At 37.0% G+C, this 13,223-nt stretch overlaps 15 non-coding genes across 15 annotated transcripts; all 15 read right to left on the bottom strand.

The window, feature by feature from the left end:
• Window positions 1–741: 741 nt before the first annotated feature.
• Window positions 742–813, bottom strand: TRNAQ-UUG (transfer RNA glutamine (anticodon UUG)). The gene has a single exon. It is a non-coding gene; the product is annotated as a tRNA-Gln (tRNA).
• Window positions 814–1,475: 662 nt separating this feature from the next.
• TRNAS-AGA (transfer RNA serine (anticodon AGA)) lies at window positions 1,476–1,557 on the bottom strand. Its single transcript has one exon. It is a non-coding gene; the product is annotated as a tRNA-Ser (tRNA).
• A 944-nt stretch (window positions 1,558–2,501) lies between these two features.
• Window positions 2,502–2,573, bottom strand: TRNAQ-UUG (transfer RNA glutamine (anticodon UUG)). Its single transcript has one exon. It is a non-coding gene; the product is annotated as a tRNA-Gln (tRNA).
• Window positions 2,574–3,234: 661 nt separating this feature from the next.
• On the bottom strand, window positions 3,235–3,316 carry TRNAS-AGA (transfer RNA serine (anticodon AGA)). Its single transcript has one exon. It is a non-coding gene; the product is annotated as a tRNA-Ser (tRNA).
• A 957-nt stretch (window positions 3,317–4,273) lies between these two features.
• TRNAQ-CUG (transfer RNA glutamine (anticodon CUG)) lies at window positions 4,274–4,345 on the bottom strand. Its single transcript has one exon. It is a non-coding gene; the product is annotated as a tRNA-Gln (tRNA).
• A 659-nt stretch (window positions 4,346–5,004) lies between these two features.
• Window positions 5,005–5,086, bottom strand: TRNAS-AGA (transfer RNA serine (anticodon AGA)). Its single transcript has one exon. It is a non-coding gene; the product is annotated as a tRNA-Ser (tRNA).
• A 957-nt stretch (window positions 5,087–6,043) lies between these two features.
• TRNAQ-UUG (transfer RNA glutamine (anticodon UUG)) lies at window positions 6,044–6,115 on the bottom strand. Its single transcript has one exon. It is a non-coding gene; the product is annotated as a tRNA-Gln (tRNA).
• A 662-nt stretch (window positions 6,116–6,777) lies between these two features.
• Window positions 6,778–6,859, bottom strand: TRNAS-AGA (transfer RNA serine (anticodon AGA)). The gene has a single exon. It is a non-coding gene; the product is annotated as a tRNA-Ser (tRNA).
• Window positions 6,860–7,816: 957 nt separating this feature from the next.
• Window positions 7,817–7,888, bottom strand: TRNAQ-UUG (transfer RNA glutamine (anticodon UUG)). Its single transcript has one exon. It is a non-coding gene; the product is annotated as a tRNA-Gln (tRNA).
• A 662-nt stretch (window positions 7,889–8,550) lies between these two features.
• TRNAF-AAA (transfer RNA phenylalanine (anticodon AAA)) lies at window positions 8,551–8,632 on the bottom strand. The gene has a single exon. It is a non-coding gene; the product is annotated as a tRNA-Phe (tRNA).
• Window positions 8,633–9,589: 957 nt separating this feature from the next.
• TRNAQ-UUG (transfer RNA glutamine (anticodon UUG)) lies at window positions 9,590–9,661 on the bottom strand. The gene has a single exon. It is a non-coding gene; the product is annotated as a tRNA-Gln (tRNA).
• Window positions 9,662–10,317: 656 nt separating this feature from the next.
• TRNAS-AGA (transfer RNA serine (anticodon AGA)) lies at window positions 10,318–10,399 on the bottom strand. Its single transcript has one exon. It is a non-coding gene; the product is annotated as a tRNA-Ser (tRNA).
• Window positions 10,400–11,359: 960 nt separating this feature from the next.
• Window positions 11,360–11,431, bottom strand: TRNAQ-UUG (transfer RNA glutamine (anticodon UUG)). The gene has a single exon. It is a non-coding gene; the product is annotated as a tRNA-Gln (tRNA).
• Window positions 11,432–12,093: 662 nt separating this feature from the next.
• TRNAS-AGA (transfer RNA serine (anticodon AGA)) lies at window positions 12,094–12,175 on the bottom strand. The gene has a single exon. It is a non-coding gene; the product is annotated as a tRNA-Ser (tRNA).
• A 957-nt stretch (window positions 12,176–13,132) lies between these two features.
• TRNAQ-UUG (transfer RNA glutamine (anticodon UUG)) lies at window positions 13,133–13,204 on the bottom strand. Its single transcript has one exon. It is a non-coding gene; the product is annotated as a tRNA-Gln (tRNA).
• Between the last annotated feature and the right edge of the window lie 19 nt (window positions 13,205–13,223).

Here is a 13,223-nt window from a genome sequence, read left to right as displayed (position 1 = left end):
CAAAATCATCCTGAAAATTACTCTGAAAATGCTGAAAATACTGAACAAATTAGTTTCCACGTAGAATAGATTTGCTGTTCATATGATCAGGCTTTTGGGTGTCTTTTAACCACATCAAGTTTCCAAAAATGCCAAGCGGTTAACTAAAATAAGCATATCATTCTTCAGGTGTTTTTCATTTCGAGTAGCTCCATACTTATAATACAATTTAATGGGAAGGTTAGAAAAACTCCTTCAAGGTTCCTGAGTGACTTTTAGTGCGTTTTGTGAGCTACAAAGAAGCGCCACAAAAATAGACTCAAAAGGTTCCCAAAATAATTTTATAAAAATACCACCAAAAATGTTTGCAAAGTGCTTTAGGAAATTCTGAAAAACAAAAGAAAAGATGATTCAGGAAGAAAACACCAACAATTCCTGAAGCCATTTCAGCTTAAAATCCTTGTCAGTTTAAAACACCTGGAAAAAGTGTTATGTGAACATTGACATAAATCATAGTGTATGGTTGCTTTGTGTGACACAATTCGTAAGAGTGTTGTATCTTAAAGTCAATTTTAAGTTTCAGTAATCCTGCTTCATAGGTGGATTTGACCATACAACTCAAAGTGATCACTCCATGGATGTTTGGAACATTCAAATCTTTTTTTGGCATGTTGATTTTAACTCTCTTTTTATGTTAAAACTTGGGTACAAGAGAACTCAGTGTAAGCGGAAAAACTGAAACATATGTACATAGAGCTGCCCAGGTTCCACTGAGATTTGAACTCAGATGGCTGGATTCAAAGTCCAGAGTGCTAACCATTACACCATGGAACCACACTAAAAAAATTACATGGCTGCAGTTTTTGTGCTAAAATGCACATTTGAACTCATGAATGAAGGTGAATACAGGCTCTAAAGCTGTAGTGCAAATCTACAATTAATACACAATGGTAAATTAATATCTCCTAAACTTTTATTCCACAAGTGTGCCAAGGGTTCCATGATATCTCAACAAGGACAGTTTTAAATGTTGATGAAAAGTGGCTAGTAAATAGAGTGCTGGATCTGTTACTTGGAAACAGGGTAAGAAAAAAAATAATTGCAAAACTTATACTGTTAGAAAGCTGTTCATCCAGAAGTGGCTAAAAAATTTTCATTGTGTGGTAAAAAGTTTATTCCAAGAGATAACTCAAGGTTGTTGCAAATCAAAGTGCATGTCCCAGTACATCTGCCACAGTAGTGGTCTGTGACTGCTAGACAAAAGAGGGAGAAGCACCACTTACCTGGTGGCACTCATGGCGCTTCTTTCAATTAGTGGCTTGACGCACGTGGGATGCAGCGTCAGATCGGCTTATAGAAAATACATCCAAAAATCAAGTCAGTCTGGTTCTAGAAACCCTGTCTAAATTTTGCATATCACCTTCATGTGTGATAAACCAGGACACACGCAAATTTATCTTCTCAGGTAATCAGACAAAAAACTATAGGAACATATTCGTAGTCGGCAGGATTTGAACCTGCGCGGTGAAACCCCAATGGATTTCTAGTCCATTGCCTTAACCACTCGGCCACGACTACTCAGACATTGACCATTGATGAGTTTCACACACCTTTTCTTATAGCACCATGATCAAGAGCAGTGATTATCCCTTTGTAAAACATCTCAGAAAATAGAAACAAAATTCCAGGTACCATTAAAAATAAAAATCTGACTTAAAGTCATCATCAATGGGAATCATGTACAGTTTAAGACTTTTACCTCTTTATAAGGCAGATTTTCAGTGGGTCCACTCCAAAATCATCCTGAAAATGCTGAAAACACTGAACAAATTAGTTTCCACGTAGAATAGACTTGCTGTTCATATGATCAGGCTTTTGGGTGTCTTTTAACCACATCAAGTTTCCAAAAATGCCAAGCGGTTAACTAAAATAAGCATATCATTTTTCAGGTGTTTTTCATTTCGAATAGCTCCATACTTATAATACAATTTAATGGGAAGGTTAGAAAAACTCCTTCAAGGTTCCTGAGTGACTTTTAGTGCGTTTTGTGAGCTACAAAGAAGCGCCACAAAAATAGACTCAAAAGGTTCCCAAAATAATTTTATAAAAATACCACCAAAAATGTTTGCAAACTGCTTTAGGAAATTCTGAAAAACAAAAGAAAAGATGATTCAGGAAGAAAACGCCAACAATTCCTGATGCCATTTCAGCTTAAAATCCTTGTCAGTTTAATACACCTGGAAAAAGTGTTATGTGAACATTAACATAAATCATAGGGTATGGTTGCTCTGTGTGACACAATTCGTAAGAGTGTTGTATCTTAAAGTCAATTTTAAGTTTCGGTAATCCTGCTTCATAGGTGGATTTGACCATACAACTCAAAGTGATCACTCCATGGATGTTTGGAACATTCAAATCTTTTTTTGGCATGTTGATTTTAACTCTCTTTTTATGCTAAAACTTGGACACAGGAGAACTCAGTGTAAGCGGAAAAACTGAAACATATGTACAAAGAGCTGCCCAGGTTCCACTGAGATTTGAACTCAGATGGCTGGATTCAAAGTCCAGAGTGCTAACCATTACACCATGGAACCACACAAAAAAATTACATGGCTGCAGTTTTTGTGCTAAAAAGCACATTTGAACTCATGAATGAAGGTGAATACAGGCTCTAAAGCTGTAGTGCAAATCTACAATTAATACACAATGGTAAATTAATATCTCCTAAACTTTTATTCCACAAGTGTGCCAAGGGTTCCATGATATCTCAACAAGGACAGTTTTAAATGTTGATGAAAAGTGGCTAGTAAATAGAGTGCTGGATCTGTTACTTGGAAACAGGGTAAGAAAAAAAATAATTGCAAAACTTATACTGTTAGAAAGCTGTTCATCCAGAAGTGGCTAAAACATTTTCATTGTGTGGTAAAAAGTTTATTCCAAGAGATAACTCAAGGTTGTTGCAAATCAAAGTGCATGTCCCAGTACATGTGCCACAGCAGTGGTCTGTGACTGATAGACAAAAGAGGGAGAAGCACCACTTACCTGGTGGCACTCATGGCGCTTCTTTTAATTAGTGGCTTGACGCACGTGGGATGCAGCGTCAGATCGGCTTATAGAAAATACATCCAAAAATCAAGTCAGTCTGGTTCTAGAAACCCTGTCTAAATTTTGCATATCACCTTCATGTGTGATAAACCAGGACACACGCAAATTTATCTTCTCAGGTAATCAGACAAAAAACTATAGGAACATATTCGTAGTCGGCAGGATTTGAACCTGCGCGGGGAAACCCCAATGGATTTCTAGTCCATCGCTTTAACCACTCGGCCACGACTACTCAGACATTGACCATTGATGAGTTTCACACACCTTTTCTTATAGCACCATGATCAAGAGCAGTGATTATTCCTTTGGAAAACATCTCAGAAAATAGAAACAAAATTCCAGGTACCAGTAAAATATAAAAATCTGATTTAAAGTCATCATCAATGGGAATCATGTGCAGTTTAAGACTTTTACCTCTTTATAAGGCGGATTTTCAGTGGGTCCACTCCAAAATCATCCTGAAAATTACTCTGAAAATGCTGAAAACACTGAACAAATTAGTTTCCACGTAAAAAAGACTTGCTGTTCATATGATCAGGCTTTTGGGTGTCTTTTAACCACATCAAGTTTCCAAAAATGCCAAACGGTTAACTAAAATAAGCATATCATTCTTCAGGTGTTTTTCATTTCGAATAGCTCCATACTTATAATACAATTTAATGGGAAGGTTAGAAAAACTCCTTCAAGGTTCCTGAGTGACTTTTAGTGCGTTTTGTGAGCTACAAAGAAGCGCCACAAAAATAGACTCAAAAGGTTCCCAAAATAATTTTATTAAAATACCACCAAAAATGTTTGCAAACTGCTTTAGGAAATTCTGAAAAACAAAAGAAAAGATGATTCAGGAAGAAAACGCCAACAATTCCTGAAGCCATTTCAGCTTAAAATCCTTGTCAGTTTAATACACCTGGAAAAAATGTTATGTGAACATTGACATAAATCATAGGGTATGGTTGCTTTGTGTGACACAATTCGTAAGAGTGTTGTATCTTAAGATCAATTTTAAGTTTCGGTAATCCTGCTTCATAGGTGGATTTGGCCATACAACTCAAAGTGATCACTCCATGCATGTTTGGAACATTCAAATCTTTTTTTGGCATGTTGATTTTAACTCTCTTTTTATGTTAAAACTTGGGCACAGGAGAACTCAGTGTAAGCGGAAAAACTGAAACATATGTACAAAGAGCTGCCCAGGTTCCACTGAGATTTGAACTCAGATCGCTGGATTCAGAGTCCAGAGTGCTAACCATTACACCATGGAACCACATGAAAAAACACCTGGCTGCAGTTTTTGTGCTAAAAAGCACATTTGAACTCATGAATGAAGGTGAATACAGGCTCTAAAGCTGTAGTGCAAATCTACAATTAATGCACAATGGTAAATTAATATCTCCTAAACTTTTATTCCACAAGTGTGCCAAGGGTTCCATGATATCTCAACAAGGACAGTCTTAAATGTGGATGAAAAGTGGCTAGTAAATAGAGTGCTGGATCTGTTACTTGGAAAGAGGGTAAGAAAAAAAATAATTGCAAAACTTATACTGTTAGAAAGCTGTTCATCCAGAAGTGGCTAAAAAATTTTCATTGTGTGTAAAAAGTTTATTCCAAGAGATAACTCAAGGTTGTTGCAAATCAAAGTGCATGTCCCAGTACATGTGCCACAGCAGTGGTCTGTGACTGATAGACAAAAGAGGGAGAAGCACCACTTACCTGGTGGCACTCATGGCGCTTCTTTTAATTAGTGGCTTGACGCACGTGGGATGCAGCGTGAGATCGGCTTATAGAAAATACATCCAAAAATCAAGTCAGTCTGGTTCTAGAAACCCTGTCTAAATTTTGCATATCACCTTCATGTGTGATAAACCAGGACACACGCAAATTTATCTTCTCAGGTAATCAGACAAAAAACTATAGGAACATATTCGTAGTCGGCAGGATTTGAACCTGCGCGGGGAAACACCAATGGATTTCTAGTCCATCGCCTTAACCACTCGGCCACGACTACTCAGACATTGACCATTGATGAGTTCCACACACCTTTTCTTATAGCACCATGATCAAGAGCAGTGATTATTCCTTTGGAAAACATCTCAGAAAATAGAAACAAAATTCCAGGTACCAGTAAAATATAAAAATCTGATTTAAAGTCATCATCAATGGGAATCATGTACAGTTTAAGACTTTTACCTCTTTATAAGGCGGATTTTCAGTGGGTCCACTCCAAAATCATCCTGAAAATTACTCTGAAAATGCTGAAAATACTGAACAAATTAGTTTCCACGTAGAATAGATTTGCTGTTCATATGATCAGGCTTTTGGGTGTCTTTTAACCACATCAAGTTTCCAAAAATGCCAAGCGGTTAACTAAAATAAGCATATCATTCTTCAGGTGTTTTTCATTTCGAGTAGCTCTATACTTATAATACAATTTAATGGGAAGGTTAGAAAAACTCCTTCAAGGTTCCTGAGTGACTTTTAGTGCGTTTTGTGAGCTACAAAGAAGCGCCACAAAAATAGACTCAAAAGGTTCCCAAAATAATTTTATAAAAATACCACCAAAAATGTTTGCAAACTGCTTTAGGAAATTCTGAAAAACAAAAGAAAAGATGATTCAGGAAGAAAACACCAACAATTCCTGAAGCCATTTCAGCTTAAAATCCTTGTCAGTTTAAAACACCTGGAAAAAGTGTTATGTGAACATTGACATAAATCATAGGGTATGGTTGCTTTGTGTGACACAATTCGTAAGAGTGTTGTATCTTAAAGTCAATTTTAAGTTTCAGTAATCCTGCTTCATAGGTGGATTTGACCATACAACTCAAAGTGATCACTCCATGGATGTTTGGAACATTCAAATCTTTTTTTGGCATGTTGATTTTAACTCTCTTTTTATGTTAAAACTTGGGCACAGGAGAACTCAGTGTAAGCGGAAAAACTGAAACATATGTACAAAGAGCTGCCCAGGTTCCACTGAGATTTGAACTCAGATGGCTGGATTCAAAGTCCAGAGTGCTAACCATTACACCATGGAACCACACTATAAAAATTACATGGCTGCAGTTTTTGTGCTAAAATGCACATTTGAACTCATGAATGAAGGTGAATACAGGCTCTAAAGCTGTAGTGCAAATCTACAATTAATACACAATGGTAAATTAATATCTCCTAAACTTTTATTCCACAAGTGTGCCAAGGGTTCCATGATATCTCAACAAGGACAGTTTTAAATGTTGATGAAAAGTGGCTAGTAAATAGAGTGCTGGATCTGTTACTTGGAAACAGGGTAAGAAAAAAAATAATTGCAAAACTTATACTGTTAGAAAGCTGTTCATCCAGAAGTGGCTAAAAAATTTTCATTGTGTGGTAAAAAGTTTATTCCAAGAGATAACTCAAGGTTGTTGCAAATCAAAGTGCATGTCCCAGTACATCTGCCACAGTAGTGGTCTGTGACTGCTAGACAAAAGAGGGAGAAGCACCACTTACCTGGTGGCACTCATGGCGCTTCTTTTAATTAGTGGCTTGACGCACGTGGGATGCAGCGTCAGATCGGCTTATAGAAAATACATCCAAAAATCAAGTCAGTCTGGTTCTAGAAACCCTGTCTAAATTTTGCATATCACCTTCATGTGTGATAAACCAGGACACACGCAAATTTATCTTCTCAGGTAATCAGACAAAAAACGATAGGAACATATTCGTAGTCGGCAGGATTTGAACCTGCGCGGGGAAACCCCAATGGATTTCTAGTCCATCGCCTTAACCACTCGGCCACGACTACTCAGACATTGACCATTGATGAGTTTCACACACCTTTTCTTATAGCACCATGATCAAGAGCAGTGATTATCCCTTTGGAAAACATCTCAGAAAATAGAAACAAAATTCCAGGTACCAGTAAAATATAAAAATCTGATTTAAAGTCATCATCAATGGGAATCATGTACAGTTTAAGACTTTTACCTCTTTATAAGGCGGATTTTCAGTGGGTCCACTCCAAAATCATCCTGAAAATTACTCTGAAAATGCTGAAAATACTGAACAAATTAGTTTCCACGTAGAATAGATTTGCTGTTCATATGATCAGGCTTTTGGGTGTCTTTTAACCACATCAAGTTTCCAAAAATGCCAAGCGGTTAACTAAAATAAGCATATCATTCTTCAGGTGTTTTTCATTTCGAGTAGCTCCATACTTATAATACAATTTAATGGGAAGGTTAGAAAAACTCCTTCAAGGTTCCTGAGTGACTTTTAGTGCGTTTTGTGAGCTACAAAGAAGCGCCACAAAAATAGACTCAAAAGGTTCCCAAAATAATTTTATAAAAATACCACCAAAAATGTTTGCAAAGTGCTTTAGGAAATTCTGAAAAACAAAAGAAAAGATGATTCAGGAAGAAAACACCAACAATTCCTGAAGCCATTTCAGCTTAAAATCCTTGTCAGTTTAAAACACCTGGAAAAAGTGTTATGTGAACATTGACATAAATCATAGGGTATGGTTGCTTTGTGTGACACAATTCGTAAGAGTGTTGTATCTTAAAGTCAATTTTAAGTTTCAGTAATCCTGCTTCATAGGTGGATTTGACCATACAACTCAAAGTGATCACTCCATGGATGTTTGGAACATTCAAATCTTTTTTTGGCATGTTGATTTTAACTCTCTTTTTATGTTAAAACTTGGGTACAAGAGAACTCAGTGTAAGCGGAAAAACTGAAACATATGTACATAGAGCTGCCCAGGTTCCACTGAGATTTGAACTCAGATGGCTGGATTCAAAGTCCAGAGTGCTAACCATTACACCATGGAACCACACTAAAAAAATTACATGGCTGCAGTTTTTGTGCTAAAATGCACATTTGAACTCATGAATGAAGGTGAATACAGGCTCTAAAGCTGTAGTGCAAATCTACAATTAATACACAATGGTAAATTAATATCTCCTAAACTTTTATTCCACAAGTGTGCCAAGGGTTCCATGATATCTCAACAAGGACAGTTTTAAATGTTGATGAAAAGTGGCTAGTAAATAGAGTGCTGGATCTGTTACTTGGAAACAGGGTAAGAAAAAAAATAATTGCAAAACTTATACTGTTAGAAAGCTGTTCATCCAGAAGTGGCTAAAAAATTTTCATTGTGTGGTAAAAAGTTTATTCCAAGAGATAACTCAAGGTTGTTGCAAATCAAAGTGCATGTCCCAGTACATCTGCCACAGCAGTGGTCTGTGACTGCTAGACAAAAGAGGGAGAAGCACCACTTACCTGGTGGCACTCATGGCGCTTCTTTCAATTAGTGGCTTGACGCACGTGGGATGCAGCGTCAGATCGGCTTATAGAAAATACATCCAAAAATCAAGTCAGTCTGGTTCTAGAAACCCTGTCTAAATTTTGCATATCACCTTCATGTGTGATAAACCAGGACACACGCAAATTTATCTTCTCAGGTAATCAGACAAAAAACTATAGGAACATATTCGTAGTCGGCAGGATTTGAACCTGCGCGGTGAAACCCCAATGGATTTTTAGTCCATTGCCTTAACCACTCGGCCACGACTACTCAGACATTGACCATTGATGAGTTTCACACACCTTTTCTTACAGCACCATGATCAAGAGCAGTGATTATCATATTGGAAAACATCTCAGAAAATGGAAACAAAATTCCAGGTACCAGTAAAATATAAAAATCTGATTTAAAGTCATCATCAATGGGAATCATGTGCAGTTTAAGACTTTTACCTCTTTATAAGGCGGATTTTCAGTGGGTCCACTCCAAAATCATCCTGAAAATTACTCTGAAAATGCTGAAAACACTGAACAAATTAGTTTCCACGTAAAAAAGACTTGCTGTTCATATGATCAGGCTTTTGGGTGTCTTTTAACCACATCAAGTTTCCAAAAATGGCAAGCGGTTAACTAAAATAAGCATATCATTCTTCAGGTGTTTTTCATTTCGAATAGCTCCATACTTATAATACAATTTAATGGGAAGGTTAGAAAAACTCCTTCAAGGTTCCTGAGTGACTTTTAGTGCGTTTTGTGAGCTACAAAGAAGCGCCACAAAAATAGACTCAAAAGGTTCCCAAAATAATTTTATAAAGATACCACCAAAAATGTTTGCAAACTGCTTTAGGAAATTCTGAAAAACAAAAGAAAAGATGATTCAGGAAGAAAACGCCAACAATTCCTGAAGCCATTTCAGCTTAAAATCCTTGTCAGTTTAATACACCTGGAAAAAGTGTTATGTGAACATTGACATAAATCATAGGGTATGGTTGCTTTGTGTGACACAATTCGTAAGAGTGTTGTATCTTCAAGTCAATTTTAAGTTTCGGTAATCCTGCTTCATAGGTGGATTTGGCCATACAACTCAAAGTGATCACTCCATGGATGTTTGGAACATTCAAATCTTTTTTTGGCATGTTGATTTTAACTCTCTTTTTATGTTAAAACTTGGGCACAGGAGAACTCAGTGTAAGCGGAAAAACTGAAACATATGTACAAAGAGCTGGCCAGGTTCCACTGAGATTTGAACTCAGATCGCTGGATTCAAAGTCCAGAGTGCTAACCATTACACCATGGAACCACACAAAAAATAATACATGGCTGCAGTTTTTGTGCTAAAAAGCACATGTGAAGTCATGAATGAAGGTGAATACAGGCTCTAATGCTGTAGTGCAAATCTACAATTAATACACAATGGTAAATTAATATCTCCTAAACTTTTATTCCACAAGTGTGCCAAGGGTTCCATGATATCTCAACAAGGACAGTTTTAAATGTTGATGAAAAGTGGCTAGTAAATAGAGTGCTGGATCTGTTACTTGGAAACAGGGTAAGAAAAAAAATAATTGCAAAACTTATACTGTTAGAAAGCTGTTCACCCAGAAGTGGCTAAAAAATTTTCACTGTGTGGTAAAAAGTTTATTCCAAGAGATAATTCAAGGTTGTTGCAAATCAAAGTGCATGTCCCAGTACATCTGCCACAGCAGTGGTCTGTGACTGCTAGACAAAAGAGGGAGAAGCACCACTTACCTGGTGGCACTCATGGCGCTTCTTTTAATTAGTGGCTTGACGCACGTGGGATGCAGCGTCAGATCGGCTTATAGAAAATACATTCAAAAATCAAGTCAGTCTGGTTCTAGAAACCCTGTCTAAAGTTTGCATATCACCTTCATGTGTGAAGGACACACGCAAATTTATCTTCTCAGGTAATCAGACAAAAAATTATAGGAACATATTCGTAGTCGGCAAGATTTGAACCTGCGCGGGGAAACCCCAATGGATTTCTAGTCCATCGCCTTAACCACTCGGCCACGACTACTCAGACATTGACCATTGATGAGTTTCACACACCTTTTCTTATAGCACCATGATCAAGAGCAGTGATTATCATATTGGAAAACATCTCAGAAAATGGAAACAAAATTCCAGGTACCAGTAAAATATAAAAATCTGATTTAAAGTCATCATCAATGGGAATCATGTACAGTTTAAGACTTTTACCTCTTTGTAAGGCGGATTTTCAGTGGGTCCACTCCAAAATCATCCTGAAAATTACTCTGAAAATGCTGAAAACACTGAACAAATTAGTTTCCACGTAAAAAAGACTTGCTGTTCATATGATCAGGCTTTTGGGTGTCTTTTAACAACATCAAGTTTCCAAAAATGCCAAGCGGTTAACTAAAATAAGCATATCATTCTTCAGGTGTTTTTCATTTCGAATAGCTCCATACTTATAATACAATTTGATGGCAAGGTTAGAAAAACTCCTTCAAGGTTCCTGAGTGACTTTTAGTGCGTTTTGTGAGCTACAAAGAAGCGCCACAAAAATAGACTCAAAAGGTTCCCAAAATAATTTTATAAAAATACCACCAAAAATGTTTGCAAACTGCTTTATGAAATTCTGAAAAACAAAAGAAAAGATGATTCAGGAAGAAAACGCCAACAATTCCTGAAGCCATTTCAGCGTAAAATCCTTGTCAGTTTAATACACCTGGAAAAAGTGTTATGTGAACATTGACATAAATCATAGGGTATGGTTGCTTTGTGTGACACAATTCGTAAGAGTGTTGTATCTTAAAGTCAATTTTAAGTTTCGGTAATCCTGCTTCATAGGTGGATTTGGCCATACAACTCAAAGTGATCACTCCATGGATGTTTTTTGGAACATTCAAATCTTTTTTTGGCATGTTGATTTTAACTCTCTTTTTATGTTAAAACTTGGGCACAGGAGAACTCAGTGTAAGCGGAAAAACTGAAACATATGTACAAAGAGCTGGCCAGGTTCCACTGAGATTTGAACTCAGATCGCTGGATTCAAAGTCCAGAGTGCTAACCATTACACCATGGAACCACACAAAAAATAATACATGGCTGCAGTTTTTGTGCTAAAAAGCACATGTGAACTCATGAATGAAGGTGAATACAGGCTCTAATGCTGTAGTGCAATTCTACAATTAATACACAATGGTAAATTAATATCTCCTAAACTTTTATTCCACAAGTGTGCCAAGGGTTCCATGATATCTCAACAAGGACAGTTTTAAATGTTGATGAAAAGTGGCTAGTAAATAGAGTGCTGGATCTGTTACTTGGAAACAGGGTAAGAAAAAAAATAATTGCAAAACTTATACTGTTAGAAAGCTGTTCACCCAGAAGTGGCTAAAAAATTTTCACTGTGTGGTAAAAAGTTTATTCCAAGAGATAATTCAAGGTTGTTGCAAATCAAAGTGCATGTCCCAGTACATCTGCCACAGCAGTGGTCTGTGACTGCTAGACAAAAGAGGGAGAAGCACCACTTACCTGGTGGCACTCATGGCGCTTCTTTTAATTAGTGGCTTGACGCACGTGGGATGCAGCGTCAGATCGGCTTATAGAAAATACATTCAAAAATCAAGTCAGTCTGGTTCTAGAAACCCTGTCTAAAGTTTGCATATCACCTTAATGTGTGATAAACCAGGACACACGCAAATTTATCTGCTCAGGTAATCAGACAAAAAACTATAGGAACATATTCGTAGTCGGCAGGATTCGAACCTGCGCGGGGAAACCCCAATGGATTTCTAGTCCATCGCCTTAACCACTCGGCCACGACTACTCAGACATTGACCATTGATGAGTTTCACACACCTTTTCTTATAGCACCATGATCAAGAGCAGTGATTATCATATTGGAAAACATCTCAGAAAATGGAAACAAAATTCCAGGTACCAGTAAAATATAAAAATCTGATTTAAAGTCATCATCAATGGGAATCATGTACAGTTTAAGACTTTTACCTCTTTATAAGGCGGATTTTCAGTGGGTCCACTCCAAAATCATCCTGAAAATTACTCTGAAAATGCTGAAAACACTGAACAAATTAGTTTCCATGTAAAAAAGACTTGCTGTTCATATGATCAGGCTTTTGGGTGTCTTTTAACCACATCAAGTTTCCAAAAATGCCAAGCGGTTAACTAAAATAAGCATATCATTCTTCAGGTGTTTTTCATTTCGAATAGCTCCATACTTATAATACAATTTAATGGCAAGGTTAGAAAAACTCCTTCAAGGTTCCTGAGTGACTTTTAGTGCGTTTTGTGAGCTACAAAGAAGCGCCACAAAAATAGACTCAAAAGGTTCCCAAAATAACTTTATAAAAATGCCACCAAAAATGTTTGCAAACTGCTTTAGGAAATTCTAAAAAACAAAAGAAAAGATGATTCAGGAAGAAAACGCCAACAATTCCTGAAGCCATTTCAGCTTAAAATCCTTGTCAGTTTAATACACCTGGAAAAAGTGTTATGTGAACATTGACATACATCATAGGGTATGGTTGCTGTGTGTGACACAATTTGTAAGAGTGTTGTATCTTAAAGTCAATTTTAAGTTTCGGTAATCCTGCTTCATAGGTGGATTTGGCCATACAACTCAAAGTGATCACTCCATGGATGTTTGGAACATTCAAATCTTTTTTTGGCATGTTGATTTTATCTCTCTTTTTATGTTAAAACTTGGGCACAGGAGAACTCAATGTAAGCGGAAAAACTGAAACTTATGTACAAAGAGCTGCCCAGGTTCCACTGAGGCTTGAACTCAGATCGCTGGATTCAAAGTCCAGAGTGCTAACCATTACACCATGGAACCACACAAAAAAATACATGGC

The sequence above is a fragment of the Ranitomeya imitator genome, chromosome 9, assembly GCF_032444005.1.
Source record: "Ranitomeya imitator isolate aRanImi1 chromosome 9, aRanImi1.pri, whole genome shotgun sequence".
Lineage (NCBI taxonomy): Eukaryota > Metazoa > Chordata > Amphibia > Anura > Dendrobatidae > Ranitomeya > Ranitomeya imitator.
The sequence above is the reverse complement of the archived record's forward strand: the minus strand, read 5'-3'. Positions and strand labels throughout refer to the sequence as shown.